Source organism: Scylla paramamosain, chromosome 13, assembly GCF_035594125.1.
Source record: "Scylla paramamosain isolate STU-SP2022 chromosome 13, ASM3559412v1, whole genome shotgun sequence".
NCBI lineage: Eukaryota > Metazoa > Arthropoda > Malacostraca > Decapoda > Portunidae > Scylla > Scylla paramamosain.
This window is the reverse complement of record NC_087163.1, coordinates 5,888,998-5,897,500: the sequence shown is the minus strand read 5'-3', so window position 1 is coordinate 5,897,500 and position 8,503 is coordinate 5,888,998. Positions and strand designations below refer to the sequence as shown.

At 42.5% G+C, this 8,503-nt stretch overlaps 1 long non-coding RNA gene across 1 annotated transcript in view; it reads left to right on the top strand.

Annotated features, from left to right (window-relative positions):
- The window catches only part of LOC135106370 (uncharacterized), a 93,520-nt gene that overhangs the window by 22,713 nt on the left and 62,304 nt on the right, over positions 1–8,503 (top strand). The gene's annotated exons all lie outside the window — the stretch shown is intronic.

Here is an 8,503-nt window from a genome sequence, read left to right as displayed (position 1 = left end):
TAGGTTTTGTTAGTTTAGGTTATGTTAGGTTAGGATAGGATAGATTAGATTCATGTTTCAGGCCCTTCCTTACCTCCGTCAGCTCTAATACTGCATAACAGAGTGCTGTAAGTTGACACACACACACACACACACACACACACACACACACACACACACACACACACACACACACACACACACACACACACACACACACACACACACACACACACACACACACTATTATTATTATTATTATTATTATTATTATTATTATTATTATTATTATTATTATTATTATCATTATTATTATTATTATTATTATTACACACACACTCTCTCTCTCTCTCTCTCTCTCTCTCTCTCTCTCTCTCTCTCTCTCTCTCTCTCTCTCTCTCTCTCTCTCTCTCTCTCTCTCTCTCTCTCTCTCTCTCTCTCTCTCTCTCTCTCTCGATTTCACCATGCCTAGTTTTCATTACCTATTCCTCATCGTCACTGTTTCTCATCCTCATCTCATTATATAATCCTCATTGTTTATTATTGTCCTTCTTTGGCACTTCATCACAACTTGCTCACGTGGTCAAATTTTCTCTTGCTCATTTTTCTTTCCAAGTAGTAACTTTCTTCAGGTTTTCTAGTTTTGAAATAGCATCTTCAGTCATCTCCTCTTTCTTATCAGCTTTTTAAATATTTTACAATGGTATGTTTTGCACCACACGGTTTCTTGTTATAGTGTTCCATAATTTCGTGGTGAGTTCATTGCCTCTCTTAATTTTCTTTAGTCATTTAGAATCCTTTTAGGCCCCCCTGCTGTTTCTTCACGGGTTCCTCTGTTTTCTTTTTTATGCTTTTCTTTTACTTCATCCCATTATCTGATGCTTGTTGGCTATGTCCACTGTCCGTCTCTTTCTCTCCTACTGTCCTTTCTGTTCCTTCTAGTTCCCCTGTGCTGGTCCTCCACGGGTTATTCTCCTTTTTTCATATCCTTACTTTATTCCATTTCCTGATGTTCGGTAATTTTCCTGTTGGTTCTGTGCCTCCCTTGACCTCCTGCAGTCCAACAGTCTTTTCGGTTCCTTCTGCTGGTCCTTCGGCGGTTCCTCTCCTCCCGTGACCGTCGGGGGGCGGCGTCCTCACCTCACGCGGGTCACCATGGCGACGTGTCTCTTTATCTCATCAGGTTTTGCATCTTAAGTGTCCCTGGTGATCGATGGTTGATCCTCGGGCCGTGTCTCCAACTGTGGCCACGCCGTTCCCTCCCGCCCTGCTCCTCTCTTCTGCTCCTCAGTTTTCCCTGCTTCTTTCCCTCTCCTACTGCTTCTCTCCGTCCCTCATATACCCATCTGGTTTCACTGCGTCCAATCTGGCGTGCACACGACGTACATTCTCTGGTGTGTTTAATGTTTCCCATCCCATATCGTCAATGATTCCCTAAGTTTCTGCTCACTTTCGTTCACTCGTGGTCTTCGTGTCTCCGTTGTTTCTATTCGTCACTTCTCTATCAAGCTTTGGCCACCTGCACTTGTTGTTCACTCTTTCACTTCACCTTTGCATACTCTTTCTTTTTTCCTCTACCGCTTTCTACTTCCACATTCCTGCGTATTTGCTGCATCATCTCTCGCTCTTCAACTCTGCGTACTCTCTTTCTGTTTCCTTGAGCACTTCTTGCTTCCATACGCCAATACAAACCATTCCATCCTCCGCTCACAAGCCACCTCTCTTGCGCTAGCCTCCCACGTTCTTCCACACACTCTCTCTCTCTCTCTCTCTCTCTCTCTCTCTCTCTCTCTCTCTCTCTCTCTCTCTCTCTCCCCTCCATAAGCCATCCACGTCCTTCCTCGCCCCGTCAGAGCTTCCTTCTTCCACACAGGTCCTCCGCTCCCATCCCTAGGACCTCCATTTCTGTCCCTAAGCTTGTCTCCGCCTCTCAGCCTTCCCTCTACTCACAAAGCTTCAGCCTCTCAAACTCTGCCTCCTTCCTCCCAGAGCCTCCCTCAACCTGCAGGATTTAACTCGCCACTAGAGGACCCTTGTTGCTCCTTCCTCCAGCCACTTTGAGCTTCGATCCGCCCCACGAGGTGTCTGAGCCGGGAAGCAAGGATCGCGGGTTCAGGGCTGATTTTCTTCCCTTCTTCAGGAGTGCCTCTGGGTGACCTCCCTGATCCGACATAGTTTTTGCGCTGTTTCGCTGATTTTTATTTACTGGTCTTTCGTCTTTTGTTTTTTTTTGTTTATTTTGTTGCGACGTGATAAATGTTCATTATGTTTTTAGCTCAGCTTTATTAAATTAACTTTATTTTTCTTTAGTTTACTGACCTTTACTTTATATATACTTAACTTTATGTCAGTGGTTAGTTTACTGCATTTTGATATCCGCAAATTTATCAGTGATCTATTTACTTTATCATGTTTTACTCTTCCTCTGACGTCCTTAACTTGTGAATGCTAAAGTCTCTCTCTCTCTCTCTCTCTCTCTCTCTCTCTCTCTCTCTCTCTCTCTCTCTCTCTCTCTCTCTCTCTCTCTCTCTCTCTCTCTCTCTCTCTCTCTCCCCAAGCTAAGTACTAATAACAAGTAGCATTCTGTAAATAAGACTACTGATACGTAAGTCTATTCATATTTTCCCTCCCGTAATAATTAAAAAAAGGTGGAAAAAAGCGTAAAAGACACCTGTATAATTTTAATAACATAATTCCCCCTGCAAACATCAGAGTATAATTGGGCGCGAGGAATGGATGTCTGATTTGCATAGTGATGAGAAACTTTTTCATGCATTTTGATAAGAAAGTTGTAATTAGGAGCCATCACGCGGCGGCCCCCCGAGCGAGTGTTGCTTCAGGAGGAGGAGGAGGAGGAGGAGGAGGAGGAGGAGTGGGGAATTTTTCGTTTGGCAGGAGTAAAAAAGGAAGAAAAATTGAGAAAATGGTTCATTATGGCTGGTGGAATAATGTAGATGAAGCCTTTATAGCCGCGATGGGCAATGAGTGGGAGAAGGAAAGGAAGGGAGATAGCGAAGAGGAAGAGAAAAGGGAAGAAAGAAGAGAGACGAGGAAAGACGAAATTAATAGAACAGGGGAGATGAGCAGATAGATAGATAGATAGATAGATAGATAGATAGATAGATAGATAGATAGATAGATAGATAGAGAGAGAGAGAGAGAGAGAGAGAGAGAGAGAGAGAGAGAGAGAGAGAGAGAGAGAGAGAGAGAGAGAGAGAGAGAGAGAGAGAGAGAGGAGTAGATATGCCTAGTAAAAACAGATGGCAAGAAGAATGAATAAAAAAAGAGAAAAATAATAAAAATACACAGAGGAAAATAGAACAGCCTTGATAGAAAGGGAAAGAAGAGAAAAGGAAAAGAAGAGTGAAAAGATTAAAGATGGAGGAAGAAAGAGATAAGAGGAAAAGATTGGGAGAGAATAAGTGAAGGAAGGAGAAGCAATTAACAAGAAGCAGGGAGAAAGGAAGGAAGAATAACTATATAAGTAGAGAAAAATGATGTGAGGAAAAAGATAAGAGAGAGAGAGAGAGAGAGAGAGAGAGAGAGAGAGAGAGAGAGAGAGAGAGAGAGAGAGAGAGAGAGAGAGAGAGAGAGAAAAAAAAAAAGGAAAAGTGAGAGATAGGAGAGATTTTTACCTCTTTCCTCTCGTTCTCTTCTTTCTCATCCTCTTTCTCTTTCTTGTTTTCATCTTACTCTTCCCTCTTCCTTGTCCTCTTTCTCTTCCTCCTCTTCCTGCTCTTCCTCCTCTTCCTTTTTTCTATCCCTCCTCTTTGTACTCCTCTGTTTCCTCCTCGTCCTCCTCCTCCTCCTCCTCCTGTCCTCGTTGCCCTGCCATTGTAGGCTGGCGGGAGGGAGGAGACGCTGAACAAACATTGGTAGGCCTCCTCCTCCTCCTTCTCCTCCTCCTCCTCCTCCTCCTCCTCCTCCTCCTCCTCCTCCTGTTTTTCCCTTCCATACCCCTCCCACCCTCCATTCTTCCGTCCCTCCCTACCTCCTTCATTTATATCTTCCTCCTCCTCCTCCTCCTCCTCCTCCTCCTCCTCCTCCTCCTCCTCCTGTGTCCTTTCACCTCCGTCATCATGTCTTCTCTTCGTCTCCTTTGCAAATGGAAAGAGAAATCTGCAAAAAGAAAAGAAAAAAAATATTGAAGAATGAAAGCAAAAAGAGATGATGATTTTAATATGAATGACTATAAAGGGACTCAAGGTTATGATATATTTTTAGACGAAATATTGTTGTTGTTGTTGTTGTTGTTGTTGTTGTTGTTGTTGTTGTTGTCGTTGTTGTTGTTGTCGTTGTTGTAGTTGTTGTTGTTGTTGTTGTTGTTGTTGTTGTTGTTGTTTATCCGTCTTGATGTCGGTTTTTATTTTATTTTATTTCTTTGTGTGTGCAATATCATCTACAAAAAAATAAAATGCATTAGTATTAAGCGAGGAGAAAAAAAAATGTGAATGAATATGTAGATCGAGAAAGAGAGAGAGAGAGAGAGAGAGAGAGAGAGAGAGAGAGAGAGAGAGAGAGAGAGAGAGAGAGAGAGAGAGAGAGAGAAGTAAAATACAACAAGGAAAAGAAAGTCTGACAAAATTTAAAAAAGAAAAAAAGAAAATGAAGAAAATACCACGAAATGTGAGGGAAAGTCGAGGGAAACACGCAACTAAGAAAAGAAGAAGAAGAAGAAGAAGAAGAAGAAGAAGAAGGAGAAAACAGAAAACCAATCGCCAAAAATAAACATCAATAAACTTCATATATTACCAAAAAATCACTTCAATACACTTTTCATCACAACTCCCTCCCTTTGAGAACTCCCTAGAGAGAGAACACGTGTGAATGTTGAGTCGAAGAGCGAGGAAGTGCCTTTTGTCTCACTGGCCGCCTATTATAACTGCCGCTGCATTGGTCGTCCCTCTTGCGGCCCCGTGCAGCGTCTTATTCTTAGTCTCGATGATTTGCTGCCGGGATCCTCGTGACTCCGTCGTTAATGAATATTGGGCGTATCGATTTCTGAAAGCGAGAGCGACGGTGGTGTTGGTGCTGTTGTTGTTGGTGGTGGTGGTGGTGGTGATAGTGAAAAAATGGTGGTTATAGTGGTGGTGGTATGATGGTTGTAGTGGAAGTAGTATTGTTTATGGTTTATATTGTGTGGTGTTGCAGTGGTAGTATTAATGATAGAAGTAGTAGTAGTAGTAGTAGTAGTAGTGAATGGTTATGGCACTGGTTATGGCAGCGGTGGAGCATCAATAGTAGTGGAAGTAGCAGTAGTGACGGCAGTGGAATCAACGGTGCACTCAAAAGAGGCGATGGTGGAGACAATAATAACAATGGCAGCAGCGATGGCTATGGTGGTAGTGGTGGTGGCAATAGTGGCAGTGGTGATGGAGAAATAGTATTAGTGGCAGCAGCGGTATAGATATAAGTAACTCAACACCCTACAGTAGTAATGGTAGCAGTGGTGACGCCGTCGGAGGCACCTCGGAGTCATTACCTGCAGTGGCCTATCGGTGGGCGCCGCTGGACTTGGTGGGGGAGAGAAAAGCCGTCAGTTAAACCCCCTGAGAAAAGGTTACTCATGCAGAATAGCGGGATGGTGGCTATACCTGTATTCACCATTATCTGCGAGGCCCGCTAATGGCTAATGGTACTGTCCCCTCTTCCCTTCTCTCCGTAGCGTACTGTACACCAGCTCCCCTCCTCGTACCTCCCTCTTCTTTATCCCCAACATTACTCGCTCTTGGCCTTCATTCCCTTCTGTCTTGTTTGTTTCACTGTTATTCGCTGCACTCGTCTTGTTACGCGTTCACTGCAAGCAAGAAACAGCAGTGAAATATAATCTATAAATAAATAAATAGATGATTCAGTGATGTAAATAATATTAGACGGTTCTGATATAACAATAATAACAACAACAACAACAACAGCAGCAACAACAACAACAACAACAACATGAAAAAGAACAACAACAACAACAACAACTACTACTACTACTACTACTACTACTACTACTACTACTACTACTACTACTACTACTACTACTACTACTACTACTACTACTACTACTACCACCACCACTACCACTACCACCATCACCACTACTACTACTACTACTACTACTACTACTACTACTACTACTACTACTACTAAATAAGACAACATTACTAAAACCACACACAAAAACAGCAGCAAGAAAAAATACCAGTACAGCAAGAAATAAAAAAAATAAAGACAAAATGGTGAAGGGAAAAGGAGATAAGAGAAGAAGAAGAGAGAGAGAGAGAGAGGAGCGGAAAGGAGCGGAGAGGAGAGAAGAAAAAAAAACAGATATACCCAATACACTCGAATCGTGGCTTTTCTCGGAAATATACATAGGCGAACAAAGAAGTTTTCTGCGGCGAGGACGGAACTCTCCCGCTGATTGGTGAGTCACAATAGCGTGAGAACCTCTATTTGATTGCCATTCTTGCGAGCGTCCGTGATAATGTGTCAATAGGCAACTGGGATAGGCCTGGGATCCCACTTAGCTGCTTTTTTTTTTTTCCCTCTCTTTCTCTCTTCACTAAGATTACTCAACTCAGGTCTTTGATTTTCTCACAGGGACTTGCCAGGACAGGAGGAGGTAAGGAATGTGGATGTATGGGACGTAGAAATGGCAAAGGGAGAACTTGGAAAGGTTTTAATGTTTATTTATTTATTCTATTTATTTATTTTTCATCATCTGTACATGTTAGGGATTGATGGATGAATGAGTGTAGATGTTTGGTACGACGACGACTGAAGGGGCTTTTGAATTTTATCGTTCAGTGTATTCATGTAGCACATTGTATACTGGTAATAGTGAGGGTGGATGAAGAAAGAGTGGTTGTATGGTGCTTAGAAACAGGTGTGGTATAGACCTAATAACTTTGTAATGTTTGTACTTTGACCGTTATGTGTGCTTTTCCAGTTCATGTAGTAGTAATTCTTAAGTGACTTGATTTTAGTTAATGTTATATTTTGCGATAAGGGATTTTGATAATTTTATGCGTCATGACGTAATAATCATATGAAAATGCCTTTGAAGATTAATAGATTTTCGTTACTGAATTTATCAAGAGCACCTAATGCAGTATGTAAAATTTTGCTTACACTAGAAATTCAGTAGTGTTTGTTTTTGCACATGAATATGACGATGACTTATTGTTACCAACGAAGCTTTTTTCTCTTCCTAAACTTCAGGAAGAGATGCAAAACACACACACACACATTATTATTATTATTGTTACACACACACACACACACACACACACACACACACACACACACACACACACACACACACACACACACACACACACACACACACACACACACACACACACACACACACACACACACACACACACACACACACACACACACACACACACACACACACACACACACACACACACACACACACACACACACACACACACACACACACACACACACACTCACACAAACCTAACCCCACAAACCAAATCAACAAAACCAGCAACCACTCCCATCACTTCCCCTCTTGAAATAGACTCTGAAATAGACGGAGACCAACCCCTGAACACAGCTGGCAAGGAAGCAGAAATAAAGTTAAAAGATCACAGTACGTGTCGGTCAGGTATAGGTGGCTACCCTCCCGTCCCTCTCCATATTAGGCCCATGACGCCACTTTCCGAGAACCTGCACAATTTCTCACGCCTTTGTTACAGAGGGATAAAAAGAAGAGTAGGGAGAGGAGAGGAGAGGAGGAGCCCGGAGGATGAGAGAGGGCATAGAGGGATGATGGAGAGATGGAGGGAGGGATACGGGAGGAAGAGAGGGGGCATAATGAGGAGATGAGGGGTGGGGAATGGAGAGGTAGGGATGGAGGTGAGTTTTACGGTCCCGAGAGGTATAGGGAAAGAATGGGAAAGAGCGAGGCAGGGAGGAACTGTAGGAAGGAGACGGAGGATGTTGATGAAAAGGGAGATGGAATTAATAACTACATAAATTGGAAGCTTTTGTGGAAATACGTTTTTGGGGAAAAAAAAGATAAACGATGAGTGAATGAATGAATAAATGAATGAATGTGTAGATTTGTAGATTTGTATATATAGAGAGAGATATGTATAAAGATGGAATTAAATGAATAACGACATGAATTGGGAGATATCCGGAAAATATCAGTGAATGAACGCTAGTATTAATGAATGGATGATTTGTGGATATAGAACTATGGGTATTTGTGATGAATGAGGAATAAAGAAAGAGAGGGATGAGAAAAGGAAATGGAAAAGGTGAAATAAGTACGCAAGGATCATTTCACTGCCACGTTAAGAGTAAGAGGGTAAGAAGGAGGGGAGCAAGAGGCAGTGAGGGGAGAGAGAAAGAGAGAGAGAGGCGATTTGCTCCCTCACTCTCCCCCATCACCTTCATATATTAATTGTCCTCTTCACCTGTTCCCCTTATCTGTCCCCTCCCTTACCTACTCCCTCACCTCACCATCACCCACGCTTTCTCTCTTAAAAACCTCTCC